General features: G+C 40.1%; 1 protein-coding gene across 3 annotated transcripts in view; it reads left to right on the top strand.

The window, feature by feature from the left end:
- il34 (interleukin 34) overlaps positions 1-20950 on the top strand; it is a 93419-nt gene that overhangs the window by 40641 nt on the left and 31828 nt on the right. The window contains exon 1 of one of the 3 annotated variants that reach the window (XM_036126119.1): positions 16239-16274. The exons of the other annotated variants lie outside the window; for them this stretch is intronic. The gene's annotated coding sequence lies outside the window, so the exon portion shown is untranslated. Of the gene's footprint in view, positions 1-16238; positions 16275-20950 lie in introns of those variants that run through there. 3 annotated transcript variants of the gene reach the window in all.

Raw genomic sequence — 20950 nt, 5'->3', positions numbered from 1 at the left:
TGGTCAAATGTCCAGACAGAATGGTTCAAGGAGCCTGCTGATTGTGGTGCTAAGGCACCTTTAACTATTTAGTGGGGTTTTATTATGGCCATATTATTGGGTACACCTCCATGATGCTTGTTCCTCCTCGCCTCAAAATGTGCTTTAAGCCCCTTTTCCACTTGGGTCGGTTTTTATAGTTTTCCATTAGGCCGTGGTACTTGGTTCCAGCTTCCTGGATCCGCTCGGAGAGGGTTCCAGAGTTGAGCTGTAACTGCAACGTCAGCGCCGTGGTCCAACGAGGTGGTGATGGGGAAAATACAGACGAATAATGACGTCATGTTGCTTTTTGGGCCATCTTGCTATGAAGGCCTGAACCTTGTAGAGACTGGCAGGTTATAATAGAAGAAAACCATTATTGGATTGAGATCTGGTGACTGTGGAGGTCAATAGGGAACAGAAAACTCACTGTCGTGCTCAAAAACTCCAGAGATCGTGGCACATCTTCCTGCTAGAAGCTGAAGATGAGTATGCTGTGATGATAAATGGATGAAGATTACCAGCCACAATATTCTATGGGTTTCTATAGGGCCTAGGAATCACAGCCCCAGCATTGGAACACCACCAGCACCCTGAACCGATGATACTTAGCAGGATGGAGGATTTTGTTGAGCCTGTCTGAATCTCATCCTTGTTTTTGTACCATCTCCTTTCTAAACAGTATGAAGGCTGGAAATTCCTGTGGTGTTTATGGTTGCATCAAACGGATAAATGTGACACGTCTAGGCGTCAGAAAACTGTCCGCAAGGATGAACAAGACCAGTGAAGGTCCACAATTCTCTCTCCCTGATGTCTTGGCTGCTTTCTTGATATTTTTCCCACAATGTCAAAATGGGAAGCAGAGTGTTTGAGGCGCTGCATTAAAATACCTCCACAGGTTTCTACGGTGGCCCTGAGGTGCAAAGCACTCCAACATTAAGGAAAGCACTCCAACATTAACAAAATCGTTTTTGCTGCAACAACGTGGCGCCCGGGGAGCATTCTGGGACTAAGGGTCTTGGTCAGTATGTGCACTGCACTAAAAATAAGTAAAGTTTTCTTGAAACTAGTGTGTTTGTCCTTGATTTTAGCAGGTAAATAAGATGATCTGCCAATGGAATGAGTATTTTGACCCCTAAAATAAGATAATTCGATATACTGCATTTGAAATAAGATGATGGAGATGAGTTGTTCCTTTTTTAAATGCAAAAATCTTACTCCATTGGCAGATTATTTAATTTACCTGCTCAAATCAAGGACAAATATACTTATTTAATTTTTTTAAACTTATTTTTAGTTCTGTTTTTGCAGTGTGGGATTTAAACCCAGAACTTTGCAGCTTCTTCAGGATGCAAGCATCCTGCTCTCTAGCCACCAGGCCACCACTCTTCCAATTATTATTGTTCTCAAATTGATCAAAAAGAGATAATTTTTGTAATCCAATCTGACCTAAAACAGTAAAAAAAAAAAAAAAAAATCAGAGTTAGTGTCACTCTGGCAGAAAAAATAAAGTTATGGGTCTTTTTTTCAGATGCATATTTTTGTGTCTGTATATATACCTTTCATCCTGTGTGGACTAGAGAAAATCCACGATAAATAGTTTTAGCGATCATTGAGGTTGTATGTTTTATAGTTATTCCGCCCTGAAAAAATTAAAACAACCTAAATAACTCACTGAAAGCCCCAGATCAATTGCTTTCCTCTATCTCCACGATGCCTGGACGGAAACTTCTGACCCGGACTGTATGTTGAATAAATGTGTTTTCATGGCTAAATGCCTTCAAATCCATGATTTCTGAGGCGTTTAAAGGGAAAACGTCGGCCTCCTTGTGTAATTATGTCAAAGTGTTAACAGACAGATGACTCCAACACCGAGACACAGTCGCCTCCAGTCAAACTTGCACATATGGACACTGTTGTTCTTTTCTTTTTGAGGATATTTACATTTGTGGGTTTCATTACTGCTGAATATTAAGCAGTTCTTATAAATGGTTGTTTGCAATTTATTTAACCACACTCCTGCTGTACAGCTGACCTGAATTAAAGGGATTACTTTGTGGGAATGTGGAAAAAATGCAGGAGCCTCCACTGAAGGTTTTTGCTAAACATTAAATCTGCTAGGATGCCTTGAAAATGTCTGTGGGGACGGTTGGTTCTCTGCCAGCAGATCCGAGGAATGTTGTTTTAACTCCCGACGAACAAATCTGACCCCACAGTCAGCGGGGATACATCAGCGTTCGCTTCAGCCCATGAGTAAGTGCACAAATAATCACCGCCGGCTTTATCAGATGAGGTATGAGATGTTGACGGGAAAACATTACAACATAACGGGATTTATCGGATCGTTATCTTAGTGCCCAGGGTCGTTATTGGGGGGGCCTGAGCAGATTTGATTTGGGGCCTGTTTTGTCTGTTAAGACCATCGCCACCTCTGGTAGCTTTTCATGGATAATCGGGTATTATTTACTGAGCTCAATAAAAAATAAAAGTTTAAACTCGTACAGTCAGATTGTAACTATGATAACACAACAAAGTGCCTTTAATTTAAATACTTTTTTTTTTACTTTTATCCATGCTGAAACCTTCAAAAGGATTTTAAGAGGATTATTCTCAATGAACAGAGTATAAATAGGTAGGTGTTCATATTCAAGCCTTTATGGGAGGCCCCTGATGGTATGAGGGCCCTACGCAGCAGCTGGTGTCTGCTCATTGCAGTAGATCAGGAGGGTTCTTTTTGTTAAATAAGTCGGGTTACTGCCACATTCTCTTTGTATGTAAGCAGAACCGAAACTCCTCCTGGAATGTGGACATATTTGGCTTTTAATTAGAGCTTAATTAAAGAAAACATTGCCTTTCTTTCCAACGACGGAGGGATGAAACGCGGTGCAGTAAAAAAAAAAAGAGTTTAACCTCTGACGCGCCGTTGTAGCGCGACCCAGCAGCTTGTAGAATCACGCTTTGCTGCAGCTAAGTTTCTGCTGGACTTCTTCGGTTTCTCACCATATTGTGGAGGAACTGGCTGAGGTTTGAGGAAAGTAATTTCCGCACCGCTCTGAGCAGGAATGCCCTCTTTTCATGCCCTCTTGTTGTATATCTGCTGGTGATCCAGTTTGGTCGAGCTTCAGCTGTCGGACGGACGCTCTCCCTTACAACTGGAAGAATTTGGTACCCAGAGGAGTTCCTGAGCCATTAAATGCCCATGTGGTCCTGTGGCTCCATGTGGTCCATCATCCCTCCTGCAGCGTGCTTTGATAGTTGATTGGAGGCATTTGTGCTGATATGTTGTTTGATTTTCTCCAAACATGCTTCTGTGCTTTACAGCCAGACGTCAAAGCTCTGGTTCCATCTGTACGACGCCAAAAGATCCAGGAGTCTCATGGTTCCTCCTTTTTCCTTCAGTTCTTATAAAACCCGCCCTACTTGTTCAGTCTTTTTCTAATTATCTCATCATGAACTTTAACATCAAAGATCCAGAACGTATCATGACGGTTGGTTAAAAGTAAGGATGTGAAACTTTAGGCCGAAATGGATATCCAACATTAATATTGCTGCTATGGCTGATAACCGATTTTTGCCAGTAATATATATAATAAATATAATTCCCGTGCCTTTCAACTGCATCACTGCACTGCAAAAAGGGAACTAAAAGTAAGTCAAATTTTCTTGAAATAAATGTATTTTTCCTTGATTTAAGCAGGTAAATACAACTATTTGCCAATGGAATAAGATTATTGCACTTAAAATAGGAACAGTTCATCTCTATCATCTTATTTCAAGGGCAGGATGTCTAATTATCTTATTGTAGGGGTAAAAATACTCACTCCATTGGCAAATAGTCTTATGTACCTGCTTAAATCAAGAAAAAATACATTCATTTCAAGAAAATTCGACTTACTTTTACTTCCCTTTTTGTAGTGTGTCAGATGTCCAAACAAATACAGCGCAGAAGAAACCCTCCTGAAACACACACAAACGACAACAGGACAGAAATAAGCACTGCTGACTAATATCAGCCCAGTTTTACTTATGAAGCTAAAGGCGGAAATTCAACTGAAGAAACTCTTGCTCACTTCCATCCAATCAGAGGCCGGTTCACCTTCGATGCAGCCAATCCTCTTCGAGCCGCACCTCCACGAAACCCAATCATCATCCAGCGTTCACCTTAAAAGCAACTCCAAATCATCTCTCAGCCTGCTTTTCAGCAAGCGCAAGAATAGCCGCACTATGTCGAATTACGATTCAGACGATAATTTCAACCCACCTCCATCCCCTTCTCCACCATCGCAGCACATTCCATCTGACTTTTCCTCGACGCTCCTTCAACCTCGCCCCTAACAGAGTGTAGTTCCTCCTGGACTCTCATGGAGTTCCCTGTCACTCTCTAAAACGGTCCGGCAGAAGACCGCCATGTTGAGCCTGGTTCTGCCAGAGGTTTCTTCCCAAAGGGGAGTTTTTTCTCTCCACAGTCGCTTCATGCTTGCTCATCATGGACAGTTTATGCAAACTTGTTATCAAGTTGGACATTTAGCTCATGCAAATCACCTTGCAAACCAGCCTTTATGGATTAACCAAATTCATCTATCTCAACTTACCACCAGTTTCAGGCTTGAGGGAAATATTCCTACTCTCATACATCTGCTTATGTACATTAAAGGTATACAATGCAACCGGGGTTGATTTTCCAGCGAGGCTCCCCCCAGAGGGCGAACAGGGTGCACTGTCATAAAGATGTTCAGCTGTTCTGGTTTCTCCGTCAAGCCAGGCGCGGTTGTTTTGAGCTTAGCAGACAGGCGAACGCAACGAAAAGTCAAAAAAACGGCAGTACAAACAATGACTAACACAGTGAAAGTATGAACATCAGGGTTTCCCGCAGCGCTATCTTGGCGAGGCGGCCGCCTCGCCAAGCTCACGCAACCGCCTCACCAACATTCATAAAAAATAAATAAATAAAATAAAATACAATAAAATTATAATAATAATAATAATAATAATAATAATAATAATAGTAATAATAATAATAAAAATAAAAATAATAATAATAATAAAAACTCAATATGCTTGCATGTTTATTTGACGATAACACGCGGTTCTTTGTTGCTTTCGCGCGTGCATATAGTGAATGGCAGGGAAAAAACACATGGAGTTCTCGCCGTAAAGCAAGACCGACTCTCGCGGTCTTGCACCAGACTTCTGAGCCTGTGTGTGCGGGCCGAGGGCTCTTGCAATTGCAAGTGCGGTATTTCCCCCACAGACCACTAGGGCGGCCGAGAAAACCTTTGTTCGACCTGAAATGACTCATTTAATCATCCAAAACGGTATGGAACACATTAATTAACTGAAAAATGTTGCATAGTATGCCTTTAAAGTATAAATCAGCATTCATGTTTCCTGCCGAGGTCTAAGTGCCAAAGTTGAAATTATTATATCAAATAATTCTTCTAATTGCTCTTCTGTCTTTGTGAGTTTTTCAGATTGAAATCGGATCGACATCTTAGAAAACGTCTGATGTCGGCCGATGTAAAAGCTCAAAGTGATAAAACGGAGCGACTTTGCTGTACCCTGTTAAGCCTTCCTGTTTTCTACTGAGAGTCTTGCTCTCTCTCACCACATCTCATTTTTCAGTTACTTTTCACACCTCCGGGTTTCTTCTGACTGCATTTTAAACACCCGCAGCCTTCTTCCCAAAGCGAAACACTAGAATGTCGCCGTTGTAATCTGGTACTGCCTGTACAGTGCATTCGTTGATCAAATTGAGATTTTTTGGATTTCGACCAGATAGCTAGCCACCATTCAAGGCCAAGCAAGCTTGAAATCTGAGTAAACAACTGCCTGGTGGAAAAATGTTTCCTCAGGATGTCTCTAGTGGTCGGACGACGAAGGATGAGCCAGCTGACCTCAGCTTTTGGACGGGCACTTGGTTCGTGACTCATTTTTCACTCGCCTGCCTTAAAAAACTGCAGCTGGTGCTCGGCCACCTTTATGTCAACTCCATCCATCCATCCATCCATCCATCCATCCGCCAGCATTTCCAGGCCAGCCTCAATTTGTTTCGCTTGACAATAATGTTTCTCTCGGTAAACTAATGGACTTCAAATAGTTTGGATAGCACCTTCTCTGAGGTCTTTGGTGGTGCCGTTTCACCCTGGCGTTGCGTCACCACACACCCTTATGCACACCGATGAAGGCCAGTTAATTAATTAATCTGATTCTGTTTTTAATCCTGTAGAGGAAAAAAGGAGGCACTTCTATTTCCAGATGACTTTTTTCAGTGAATAACAGATATATATTCCACAGCTTCTGACATTTCCATGCATTTGACTTTAGCCGGCAGGCGTATGTTTTTCATTCCTGTTGCAGGAATCGGGCGTTCACAATAGATCTCTGCAGACATTTTGTGCTAATAAAGAGGAGCTGATTTACTGTACATTGTCTGTGCCAGCTTTTCTTTGAAGTAGAGAATGACTAACGATGCCGGTATTGACGTGAAGTCCTAAAAGAACGGCAGTGAGGGAAATTAGTCTCAGATACATGTTTCAATGTGTTGTTGCTGGTTCTCTCTGACCTAAAAGAGGAAACGTCTGTCCTTTCCGTGCCGTGTGCCGGTGAACAAATGTCTCCGTGGGGAGGATTTATCACTTGAAAATTAACTCTTTAAATATGAGGGACGAAAAGGCTTTCACCATTTTAATTGTCATTATTTCCCCTTACAAGTAAAGCAGAACGGTAAACACTAATGACTCTGTTATTAAAGCGTTTGTCAGTATGATAACGCTTAATGACATCTTTACAACTGGTTCTACATGTTCTGTTTTACTTGAGGTAAGGAGAAAAATTAATGACACCATTAAAATGGTCTCAAAACAGCCAAAGTTGAGACCAATCACATGTGAAAGTGTAGTGTAATTTCAACATATCCATCTAAATAACTGTTTAAAGGTTTATGATTAGACCTGTTTTGGCATACTTATGATGGGTGATGATTTCTTGGTTAATGTCGAGTTGTTATAACAAAGACATTTGTTACAATGTCAAATTATAAAGAAACCTTTTTGTTCATGATGGGTATTATGTGAAATTTATGACCAATATTTTTTATTAAAATCATAAAGAACAGAAAAGGCAAAAACTACAAGAATAATACAAATACAAAAGTAAAACAACATATTCAAATACCTTTATTATACCTCACAGTTCAAATAAAACCAAGTCTGGCCCATATATTGCAATCCTGCTTGGTTTTCATCAGCCTCATTAGGATAAAAACTCCTCTATTGTCTCACAATGGGGCAATGCAGGCGTGGCAATGTAAAGTAAACTTTATTAATATAGCACCTTTCACAGGGTAAAACCACAAAGTACTTCACAATAAAAAAACAACAACCATAAAACAACACAAAATAAAAAGATAAAACAGCAAGTAGTTGTCACAAAGCCACTGTTTAATATCATTAACACAGTTTATCAAGCTGGACAACCTTAAAATATTCAGTAGGCTTAAAAGAACAATAGAGCTGAATGTCATCAGCATAGAAACGATAAGACAGAGCAGGAAACTGCCTGATTATCTGGCCGAGGGATAAATTAAATAAAAGAAAAAGAATAAGTCCCAAGCCAGAGCCCTGTGGTACCCCACATAGCAGGTATTTTGAGTCGGACATGAACTGGTTTCCCAAAACACTAAAAGATTGTCCAGAGAGATATGATTTAAACCACTGTAGAGCCTTACCCGATAGACTGACTACATTGTGAAGCCTATTAATCAAAATACTGTGATAGACAGTGTCAAAGGCTGATCGATGTAACATCCGGAAGAACCATTACTGTTAATTCTCCAGAGTCTGCAGACATTACAACGTCACTAGAAAATTAAAGTAAGGTGGATTCTGTGTAATGGAGCTTATGAAATACAGACCGGCAAATGGCACAAACACAGACAGATGTATGCGCTAAATCAGTAATAATGGAAAAAAAGCAGCTAATATAATCTAAAGTTAGTTCCAAAGCAAGAAAGAATGAATTTATCAAAAAAACTGCAAATAAAAGTAAAAAAAAAAAATTTGCAACCAGAGTAAGTATTGCACCATTATCGATAATATGATGACATGGCATATTCAGGTAAAAATGTTTAATATTCAAGTTAAATTGGGGAAAGTCGGCACCCGATTTAGACAACGGTGAGAGAAAATATGTAATATACACAAGCAACACCCAGAGCAGCAAAAAAATAAATAAAAAGGTGTCCAATTGGACATCAGCATCTGAGAGACAATGATCAGATCAGAACCTGTGCAGCCATTAGCATGTTGTAAACGGACAAGGTGGTAAGAAGCTATCTTCCTCTGTCAGAGCAAACATCTTGACCTACGGTCCTTCTGCAGCAAGCACTGATGCTGCCGCCAGTGTGCCGGTGTGGTAGAAGTAACTGAATCTCTTCCAGCTGAATGAATCATTTGGCAAACTGCAACGCTACAAGCGTCGTCTCCGCAGTGGAATGCCCATCCGGATGTTTTTCTGCTGGAGGGATGAAGAAAAGGTTAACTCAATAAGTTCTCAGAGAACAAGAAGGCCATTCAGAAACCTAAATATGGAAAGGCATTACATTATGGACAAACTGGACACGATTGTCCAAGAATATTGAAAATGATTGTTTCCCAAGGCTCCACCAAAATCATTTCTTTTGGATCATTTAGCCGAGGGCCACATGAAGACACGGAGTTCTCTCCATTTTTATAGAAGACAACGTACCTATCAAGAATGTTATATTTTATTGTTACATGAAAATATTCAATTGATATTTAACTCTCTTTTTAAATAAAAGTTGAATATATATTACTCATTTTATTCTATGCTTAATTTTCCTTTTATATTTCTCTATTTTTCTGTCTCTCCTAATTTTCTTTTTTCTTGTAATATACATTTTTCCTCACCTTTATTCTAATTTGTATTCACAATGTGCTGACTGGTGGGTTTGCTGATTGGTGGAGCTCGTTAAGGTAACAGAGACACTAATGACACGGATGGACCAGGTCATATAATGCTCTGGTCAGTATAGATTTTCACCTACTTCATATTGTGATTTTAATCATTTCCATGATTTTGAGAATTTCCTTTCTAAAACGATCAAAAGAAAAAAGATTCTTCAATGTTTGGAGGGGACTCTTGATTTTAAGAAGCTTGGTGAATTGCTCAGAAGCGACTCCGAGATGGAGCAGAAGGATGGGCCGGTCGACCTTTTTAAAGTCTTGGTAGATTTTAAAGATATGATTAATTTGAGCAACTCTGAGTCTGAGGCCTGGGGTCCTCACCTGGAAAGGTTCAGCTACTATTGTCGGGTTGGAAATGAATAACCGCTCCGACAGGAAAAGTCTGAATGGCTTAAAATCTTTTCCATGAGTTTCACAGATTGATGGGAGCTTTGCAGCAGCAATGAAGACGCTGCGCCTTATTATTGTGATCTATAACTACTGGAGTTTAGAGAGAGGCTCCTTTTTTTTTTTTATAATTTGGACCATATGTTTTGTTGGATCCATGACAGAAAATAAACCCATTTGAGCGATTTCTCCTTGACGGAGAACAGATTGGGGCTTTATCTACAGTAATGAGTATGTTGCTCCGGTCTGTTGGGCTTGTGGAGTTGAAGGGGAACTTCTTGATTTATGAGTCCGTCTCTTATCCAAACTTCACCTCTGGTAATGAGAACCAAAGGTGTAGATGTTTCTATATAGAGATCACGATGGCTTCTGAACTCCTTCCTACTCAGCGTTTCATGAGCACATTAGTTATGACTTGGCAAGGCCAAATTTCTCTCAGTCTCCTGCCTGACAGACTTTTTCAGAGAATCTCTCGCCTTTACTGCTGATGATGTCGTCTTGTTTGGTCACCAAACATCAGCGATGCTAAAAACAGCGTGGTCGCTTATGATCGGATCCCCTGTTGGCGAGCCTCACCGGCTGTCAGCGTCACTTCCATTCTGCATGGATGGATGGATTGGTTTGCATCCTGTAAGCGCTGCTCAGATCTTCTGTCTTGCTCTGTGATTTGTGACAGATGTGCAGGAGTTATGTTGGTTCAGGGTGTGAGGCCATCGAGTGTCAGAGCGTCACAGGTGGATGCCATTGAAAGCAGGGAGCTGCGTGTTGCTGAATGAGCTGCGTTCTGTTTCTTGTGTTTCTCCCACCTCGTCAAAGACTGAAGGCTGTTTGGGACTTTTGATCCGAAGCAAAGAAAAAAAAAATGTTCCCCCTCGACTGGCGACGGCAGGAATAAAATGAAAATAACGTGTTTTCCTGCGCAGATGAATAGATTCAGGCTCACGCTCCCAAACATGTGTCGACCTGCAGGTTCAGAAAAACGGAAAGACAGGTTTCTGCTTTGCATCAGTTTCATACAAAATAGTCCACTGTTTCAGAGAACCGATCAAACCAGCTGCAAAGTGAGTGAAAATGTTGCCGTGAGGAACTTTTTAGAAGGCCTGAAATGTCCAGAATTAATGTCCTTCCAGACACACAGCTGTGAAGGTCAAAGATCCCTTCCCTGGATTATGTTTTCTTCACCCAGAGCTCTTACCTCCATGACCCAATCAGAGAGAAGTGGAGCAAAACGGGTCCGTGGATTCTCTGACTTCCATCACCGCGTCAAGCTGCATCGTTTTTGCAAAGAGGTTCAACGTCTTTTCTTAGAATATAGATCAGCAAGTTTTCACACGATTATCTTTAACTGGAGGTTATAATTTCACTGCAAAAAGGTAAAATTACTAAAAGTAACTAATTTTTCTTGAAATTAGTGCATTTTTCCTTGATTTGAGCTAGTAATTAAGACTATTTGCCAATGGAATGAGATGTTTGCACTTAAAATAAGAACAATTCATCTACGTCATCTTATTTCAAGTGCAGGATTTCTAATTATCTTATTTTAGTGGTAAACATGTTCATTCCATTGGGAACTTACTTTTAGTTCCCTTTTTGCAGTGTTACATTATTTGATGCAGGACTGGATAAAAACAAGACTGGTTCTGATTTGCTCGGTATGGCTTTTGCAGCAGCTAAATTAAAGAGTGCAAAAAACCTTAAACTTAATCTCAAGAGAGTCTGTCCTCGTCCAGCTGAAGTATCAATGCTCTGGTGTCCACATTAATTCAGTTCAGCTTCAATTCAGTTTAGTTATATAGCAGCAATTTACAACTCATTTGGTCTTAAAAGGCACTTTACAAAAAGACGACTTGAAGACATCCATCTAAACTAAGAATGTTAATTTCAATCAAAAGAGACTTGACTGGTGACCCATGAATTGGTGCTGGTCTTAGGGGACAGGTGTTTAAACCATATAGACAGAAAAAAGATACAAATTTTAATAATTTAAGATGTATGAGAAATTCCTTTACTGTCCCACAATGGTAAAATGTGGGTATGACAACAGCAAAGACACAATTTATAGTAATGAAAACAACATGCTACTCTAAACTAAGGTTATTTCTAAAGTAACAGAGGATGAGCTTATCAGAAAGGCCAAAAATGAAAGTAAAAATAAATACCAGAGTACATATTGCGCTATTATTATTAATACGGCATACTGGGATATAAAAATATTGAAATATTCAATATAAACTGTACAATAAACAGTGGAAAAAAACACCACTGTGCAAGCGTACATTAGCATCTGAGAGACCGTGTAAACGATTCTTGATCGGATCAGAACCCGTGTAACCATTAGCATGTCGTAAGCAGTTATTGATTCAGCTGTGAGCGGCAGAGATTATAAAATCTAGCATCAGAGATTATAAAGTCTAGCAGCAGCTGGGGGGAACGACCTGTGGAAACGTTCCTTTGAGCATCTGGGATGCAGCAGTCTGTCACTGAAACAGCTCTGCAACTCAACAACAGCTTATTACATTATCCACTTGTGATTTTTCTCACTGACCTTTTGTCTCCCACCACCTGCACTGAGTCTGTAGAGAGAGGACGGTGACAGGTGGGCCCCTGATTTGCATCTGACCTAGAATGCGCCCAGGATGATGCGCCTCCATGTCCATAAAAACAGCAGCGCTCCAACCGCAGGTTGCTCATCGTGAGCCTCCAGAACTGACAAAGACTCCTGGATAAGTGTCGGTTGTCCGGTTGCCTCCGATTTAAGCCCATTTGCTGTAGCGATGACCCTGATAGCTGAGAATTTGCAGACAGCATCCGTGTTGTGACTCCTGTTTATTGTCGAGGTGAACACCACAGGTACTTAGAGGAGTTCACTATCTCAACATCCATCAGTTCTTTGGATGTTCACCACGGTGTCAGTGAGGTGGGTCTGCAAAAGTCCAACACAAGCTCCTTTGTTTTTTCTACATTTAACATGAAGTGGTTCTGTTGGCACCAGTCTCCAAAGCTCTGGATCCACTGTCTGCACTCTGACCCGTCTTCGTCTGTAAAGAGACCGACTACGGCAGAGCCACCAGAGAAAGGTGGCAGCCTGTTGAGCTGATGGAGAAGTCTGCAGTGTAGAGGGCGAACAGAAACCGTCCCAGCACAGTTCCCTGTGGTGCTCCCGCCCTGATGATCAGATTTCAGAGCATTTGCAAAGATTTCTTGTTTGGCGGGAGGCATCGGCTGCACAGATCCAATGCCGAAACTTTTAATCAAGAGATCAAAAACCTGCGTTCAGTCTTTAACTGCTGTTCTTGTTGTGTTTAGTAAAAGAAGCATTGATTTATTCACCCAGATTGTCCCGACTCCTGCCTGAAACCTGGGCGATGAAGATGTAGCAACCCTTGAGTTTATCATTGTTTGATCGAACTTTGACCGTATTGTGAGGCTTTTCAAGGTTTCTCGTGTTGTTCCGTCATGTTTTGACAATGCAACCTGCTACCATTTTATGCTACATGAGGTTTTTATGAATATAAATTTGACGGAGAAACAAGTTGTTTTCATCTCCACATCCACTGATCTGGAACCGTTCTCAGACGTCAGTCATGGTAATCTGCTACAAGTGTTTGTTTTTAACTTTGACTTATGAGGGCTTGTTCTTGAGAAAATTCTGCATATTTGTTTTAAATTACTTAGTTTTTTGACGGATATATTTCTCTTAAATTTCCCTCACATGTTTCAAATTTATCCAGCAGGATCTCATGAGTGTGGCTGATTGAAGACAGTAAAACAGAAAAAAAAAACAGCCCTGCCTTAAAAGAAAAACAAAATGTTATCTTTTACCCTTTACCTACTGAGGCTAAAAATTTGGACATGTTGTTATGGCTGTAAAATGGTCAGGAGTATTTGAACTTGACATTCCAACATCTGGTTATTGATTATTGCTCAATATATGGGAATTGTGAGAAGTTTAAAGATGAAAAGTACAAAAATTAATGCTCTTGTTTGGCTTTTATGTGAATAAATGCTGCAAAGCTTTAATTTGACATTTGAAATGTGAGCCTATACATGTTATGAATAATCATCTGTCATTTTTTAAGTCCAGGACTCTGGGTGTGCCAAAAAACAATGCAAATGATAACTGTATACATAAGCAACAATTAGTGGAAATAACGGTGCAACAGTGGAAAAACTGGATATTAGTCACATGAACCTTTGATTTCACAATTGAAATGTGACTCTATGCATTGTGTGTGCAAAAACAAGTACCAAAACACAACTATGTGCATATTAAGAGAATACTATTACAATATCTACACATTGGCTGATTGCTCAATATTGAACTGGTTCAAGCTGTTTCTGTTTGGTTGCAGACATGGCGGTGCCTGTAAAGTCTGTACATCCGCCTGGTGGCCACTGATTTTCATCTGGACTAAATAATATGGGTGTGTTACGGCCAGTGGCCTTCGTTTGTGTTTTCTCTTTTCTGGTGTTCAAATTCAGGTGCAGTTGCTGCTTCCTGCCAGCTGGCTCGGCTATGGGATCTTGATCATAGACATAATATAAGAGTAGACGCTTCGTTGGGCGGGGTCTGCCTATTCTGCGATGCGTCAGAGCGTCCGCCATGTTAAATGTGGCAAATCTGCAGTTACTCAGTCACTTAAACAGCATCAGAGGGACTTTAATCTCAGAATATACTTTGTATTCGTAATATTTTTATTTTTGCAATATTACAAGTTTATTTTCATATCCCTTTAGCTTCATTCTCCTGAATTTATTGTCGTAAAGAATAAAAATAATTAAAATAATCTAACCTGGCCCTATTACTCCAGGAGTGAAATAATTCTGCAAACTGTGAAAATTCTAAAAATGTTCCCTCTTAATTCTCATAATATGACGTTTTTCTCATAGCATTACCACTTTTATGTTGTTTTTTTTACTTTATTGTCCTAGGTCTTTTTTTCTCATATTAGTAATTTTACCTCTTTAATACTCCCCCAAAAAGTCTGTTCCTAAAGGTTCACATGTAACACGGTTTTATGAAATAATGAAGACCACAATGTTTAGATTTAACAAATTGATCCTTATACTAATAACACATATACACACACACACACACACACACACACACACACATATATATATATCCCACAGCTATTTATTTGGCTTATTTATAATACTTGAAAATGTATATATGCACAACTATGTCTAAATACAGTAGTCTGTACTGTATGCAAGCTAAAAACCTTGAAAAAGAATGGTGTTGCACAGCTTTTTTCTAGTGTTGCAACTCTGCAGCTTTAGTGTGTCCAGTTTTGCAACATGGTGCAGCCTTAGTTTATAGAAGGCAGATACAAGTAGTGAAATCAGCCCGAATACATTTCCATGCAGCACAGGAATGAGGCATCTTCTCTGATTCACGTTCACAATAACAGAACTCGACTTTTTTCTGCCACATACAATATGGCGGTGACGGTGACGTGCGAACCTTGATGCAGACATTCTCCTGGGTTATTTCCTGTATTTCCTCCTGCACCACTTCCTGTTAAAGTTCTCCTCTTCTCCTGATTGGATACTAACCTTGATTGCGCCACCAATCCTGAAAGAGACCTCCTTATTTAAACTGCTACTTCTTTACTGATGGGGCAGCTGTGTTTTGTTGAGCAGCTTGTTGTGTCGTCCTTTTTCTGTTTTGGTCTTTGTGCCAAGTTGTAACATTTGGGAGCTTGTGTGTGATTTTTTTTAAAGATGGAAAGCTTGAATCTTTTTTAGTAACATGTCAAATGAGTCTCATTGGCTCTCTGTCTTGAGATTAGTGGTATTAGTGGTAAAGACGTGTGTTTTTGGTGTATGCTGATTAGAGGATGAAGTGCAGCTGAGTTATGTTGGTCAAGGTAACCACTTAAAGTGCTGTTTGTGTTTGCAAAATGTTGATCTGTGGTTATTTTGGGGCTATACTATGTTTGTTTTAGTAATTAAGTACAAAGATGTTCCTTGTTAGGCTGCAAAACACTTCCTCTTTAGGTTGTGTCCTTTTGTTGTTTTTGGTAGTGTGAGGTTATATGGTAGTATTTAGTGCGTAAATACCCACCATCCATGACCCCTGAAAACAATGTCTACATTGGACTTTTTCAGATTAAGTAAACATTGATTGAGTGGCGATAATACTACTCCGGACATAGAAAACAAAGCTGCTGCTATGGCTGTAGGTAAATGGTTTCAATAGAAGCGACTGTTCGCTGTGGCTTCACGCTCATGCAGAGCAGTGAATGCTGCAAACACTCGATGCAATCCGTTGGGTTTCTTTAGAAACTTTTTGAACAATCTGCCTGTATGATTCGACAGAACTGACTTTGTAAAGTGTCTTGAGATGACACGGGTCATGAATTGGCACTGCATAACTAAAGTGAATTAATGACAAACGGCTTAGAAGGATTTTATCTAAAGAAACAAAGGTTTTTAGTTACTTTGTTGCTGGTCTGTGGCCTTTCTCTGAAGCGTTTGCATAGTTTCTCAGTACCGGTAAATCATTTTTCACTAAGCGTGTCTTTAGTTTGGCACACTCCATTGAAGAAACGTGCTACTTTAAACTGTTTAAATGTATATCAGTCTCATTTAACCTTGTAGTTTATCACAGTCGGTCAGTTGAAAAGACATGAATCCTTTACCTGCTTTTAGAGAAGTAAGAAGACTGATTCTTTATCGAGTTGTCTGATTCACTAGGTAACTTTAATCAATTTTCTACAGACAGGCGTTTAAGGGGAAATAGGGGGAACACTTTCTGAAGCAGAAATAAAGGTAATTTGATGTTTAGATTGTGTCCCACTCTGATTGCATGTTCTTGGTTTTGATTTTTCAGACAAAAAAGAAACAGACATCAGTTTCAGGCCAGGAAAAGCCCAATCGGTGCGTCTCTAGCTGATGATCTCCATCTTTTTTGGCCACCAAAGCTCACTGATGCAGGTAGAGAGCTCCACTTATGAGGGGATCCCATGTTGGTGAGCCCTAGAAAGCCAGTGGCTATCAGCTGGCATCACTTCCAGCCTGGATGGATAATGTCTGGCTCCACTGGTTTACGTCATCTTCGCGCCGCTCAGCTCTTCTGTCTTGCGGCCATCGAGTGTGCGAGCGTCACAGGTGGATGCCATTGAAAGCAGGTTGCTGCGTGTTGCTAAACGAGCTGCGTTCTGTTTCTTGTGTTTCTCCCACTTCATCAAAAACGCCCTCTCTGACTGAAAGCAGTTTGTGACTTTTGATCCAAAGCAAAGAAAAAAAAAAATGTTCCCCCTCGACTGGCGACGACAGGAATAAAATGAAAATAACGTGTTTTCCTGCGCAGATGAATAAAATCAGGCTCTCGCTCCCAAACATGTGTCGACCTGCAGGTTCAGAAACAGGTTTCTGCTTTGAAACAGTTTCATACAAAATGCTCCGCTGTCTCAGAGGAAACCTGACCAAACCAGCTGCACAGTGAGTGAGAATGTTGACCCGAGGAACTGTTTGGGCGGTCGGATCCTAGATTATGTTCTCTTCACCTTTTTGAGGTGTGTGTTTTTTTGTTTTTTGTTTTTTTTTTGTGAGGTGGAGATGAAGATGGTCTGGAGGGGTGATTCAGGAATATTGGCTGGTTTGCATTAACGAGACGAGGAAAAGAAACTACAGCTTTATTATCTGGGAGGGAAAACAACAAATAATGATGAAATAAAAAAATTACAATTGCCTTCAAATGGAAAAAGTAAAAAAAATAAAAATTAGTTTGTAAGCAATATAATATAAAAAACAGGAAAACAATCACTACAAAGAAAATTTGACAATATACAAGAAAGCAACATCCACAAATATTTAAACTGGAAACGGACTACTATCCATTATTAAAATTAAACAAAATTCTAGACAGAAATAGAAATGAGATTTAAATCAATATAGGTGAAAATTAAATAGGAAGTAAACTGTAAATTAAGAATAAAGACAAAATAAATATGTAAATATTTAAAAGGATAAAAAAAACTAAAAACATTAAAGAAATAAACATTTAAAAGAAAAATCAAGAAAATTAAAGTAAACTAGTAAATAACTTTTGTCCATGTATGTTCAAACTGTACATAAAGTGACAAATAGTTAAATATTAGAAATATGTTTATCAATAAAAGCATAAATGACTACATAGCTTAAAATATGAGGTATTTTGTGCATTCATTTATTTTATTCATTAAATAGGATTAGAACAGAAAAGGAAAATCAAAAGGAATCTGAAAAGGCTAATGCATTCATAAAAATTTAAGCCAGCTAAATAAAGGCAAGAAAACTAAATGTAATAAATATTTGCCAAAAAAAATCACATGCACAGAAAAATTGGGTCTCAAATGCAACAAATCCAAAAGAGTTTGAGGCGTTTGCTGTTTAAATAATAAAAATACTCTAACAAAATACTCTAACAAACAATCAAGACTCGAGAGTTTTTGTCACCTAAAGCCATATCTGTGATTGTCCATCTTTGGATTACTTCCAGGATATCCTTGCTGGTCATAGTTCTGAACCATTTCAGTGATACATTCATGCCTTTGTGCAGATCTGTGGCTCTTCCAGGTGCACCTCACCTTCAAAGTTCCTCGATTGAGCTGTTGCCGCCTGCAAGGGTGCTGCTGAGTGTGACTGTGTCACCGTTTCACACAATTTCACACGTTTCGTCTAGAAGAAGTAAAGCGTTCACCATGCTTTGGTCTGAGCAGTAGCTACTTAAGCATCTGGAGTAATTCCTCTTCTTAGGCAAGAGTTCAATAAAAAAAACCTGTGAAAAGCGCAGCCACCATTTAAAGCGTGACTTTTACTCAGGCATCATCTGGTACAGGTGCAGATCGGCGTTCAGCAGGTGTTATATTGTTTGATTGGACGGCTCAGCTTCTTGGCTGTGAGCCTGAGAACACCGTGAGAATGCACGTGTGTGATGTGCACCGCATGGTTGGATCGGATATCGGAGCGGGTTAAAGAGAACAGCATGGGGCCGTGACATTGGAAGCACCTGCGTATAACAACAAGGCGATCCCGTTTGTTATCATGAGGAGAACATAAACCCCTTGGCACCTGTTCGGGGATGTTTGTGGGAGCAAAGTTCACGGCCTGGACCTCAACCCGCAGCCCATACTGTACTGATTTCAAGCTTTATCCTTTTAAATCTGTCGCCTGATTCAGACTTGACAAGATATGCATTGCTGCAGCACCTCTTAGGTCACAGGAGAATGAATAGGGCCCCAAATTCAGGTTCGGGGTGGTGATTAATTGAGACAAAACCGAAGCTCAGCTTAGTCAGGAAATCCATCAGCATGACTCCATCCAGCTGAGGGAGGAAGACAGTTTTGATGCCAGGGTATTTCCAAGCAATAACTCTTAGCAGTGGTGAACTGCACAGCTCTCTAAACGTCCCACCACAGCATTTCAATCAGCCTAAGGTCTGGACTTTGACTGGGCCATTACAACACACTCATTTGTGTCTTTGTCAGCAATCTGCTGTAGATCCGCTGCTGTGTTCATGCTGTAGCTGATTTCTCTGAAGAGATCCTCTCTCGAAATCTTACATCGGTGTCACTTCATTGTGCATTGAAACGAGACGCCGTTGGAGTCCTGCAGCCTTTTCTGTTTGTTTGGAGCATACGCTTCTGGAGGTTTGTGAAACCTCCGGAAGCGTATTGACAGCACATCCAGGAGGTCACAAAAGAACCCAGAACTGCATCTAAAGCTCCACAGGCCTCAATTGAAGTGTTTAAAGTCAGTGTTTAAAGTCAGCTCCAGTCTCGGAGGGATACTGTCCTGCAGCTTTTAGATGATGAATCCCATCTCCAGCACACCTAAATCAAACAAATGGCTCGTTGCCAGACATCTGCAGAGCTAAATGAGATGCTGATGAGGGCATATAGCCATTACATTCAGGTGTGTTGGAGAAGGGATGCATCTGCAAAGTTGCAGGACCGTACCTCTCCAGGACTGGACTTGAGTACGCGCTGATGTAGAAGCACAAAGTCCATCTGGCATAAAATTAGGACATTTCCAAGATGAGATCTTCATACCAACAGTGAAACATGTTGGCGGTCTTGTGATGGTCTGTGGCAGCTTCAGGACCTGAAACTTTGGCCATGATTGATGTAATCCTGAAATCCTGAAAGAGAATGTCCGGCTATCAGTTTGTGGCCTTTAGTCCAAGCACACTTAGTTAATTCATCTTAAAAATCAAGCACACCAACTAATATAAAGGTTTTGAAGTGGCCTAGAAAAAGTCCAGACTTAAACAAACAGGTCGTTTGTGGTGGAAAGTCCTCCAATGTAGCGAAATAAAAAGATTTCTGGACAGAAAAGCGGACCGAAATCCCTCCCCAATGATGCAAAAACTCATTACCAGTTAACACAAATACCTGTTGGCATATGTTGCTGCTGAGAATGGCACAACTAGTAATTATGTTTAGGCGACAATAGCTTTTTCACATCGGGTCGGGTCGGTTTGGATAGCTTTTCCCCCACTTATAAAATTATTTTAAAACTGAAAAACTGCATTTACTAAGGTTAATGTGATCAGAGTGGTGACAAAAACACAAGAACTGTGCATGGGCTGACTATATTGTCACGTTACTGTAATGTCCCCTCATGGGACGAAGCTAACGTGGAGCAGCGAACCAGAGACGATGGCAGCTGAGCAAGAGGACAGATCAGGACGGCTTTTCAAATTTTGGCATCATGAAATGAGTACTGAGACGTTCCGAAGTAGGGAAAGGTTTGCAGGATTCCTAAAGGAACACCAGAGGAACCTTTACCTGTAGCGGCTACAAATTTCTCTTGAAAAGACACTGTTGTTTTCTGAGACTCACACTGGGTGCTATGCAGTAGCTGCAGAGACAACAGTCATTTCACATGTTGATGAATTTATTCCTTCTATGAAGAAAAACCCTTGTTTGCATCAACCTTCAGAGAACCTGCAGGTCGAAGCAAACAGACTAAACATTGTGAGGGTCGAGTGACCCTGAAATGAAAACAAGCTACTAATAAACTGCAAATCACTCCTCAATCTTCTGACCCTGCGGGCTTAAATCCACCTCGTGATGCACCTTTGTCAGCAGAAGACTGCGTCTCTGAGCTGATTCAGCTTCAAACCCAAGAATGGACCCCGCCTTCTTAAACACTGCTATTCCTAGCAGGAGTTCAGGTCACAGTTTGATCATAAATATAAAGAACTTCCATATTAAAGGTATATAGCCATGTTATACGCTTGAAAAAAAAAAGACCAAAAACCATTTGATTATAATAAAATAAGGTTAAATACACCAAGCCTCCATCCTGATAATGTTTTGATGGTCCTTTTTGTAAATAAAAATAGGCAAAGGCAAATTTATTTATATAGCACAATTCAGTACAGAGACAATGCAAAGTGCTTTACATGATTAAAATATAGGAATAAAAGCAAGTAGGGATAGAATGTAGAAACAATAAAAGAACATTAAAAACAGTAAAACAGTTTAACTGGAACATTCAAAGGCAATTTTAAACAATTTTAAACAAAAAATAGACCCAGTACTGGGCGCGATTAGCAGATGTAAACT

This window comes from Fundulus heteroclitus, chromosome 2 (assembly GCF_011125445.2).
Source record: "Fundulus heteroclitus isolate FHET01 chromosome 2, MU-UCD_Fhet_4.1, whole genome shotgun sequence".
Taxonomy (NCBI): domain Eukaryota; kingdom Metazoa; phylum Chordata; class Actinopteri; order Cyprinodontiformes; family Fundulidae; genus Fundulus; species Fundulus heteroclitus.
This window is presented reverse-complemented; position numbering and strand designations above follow the sequence as displayed.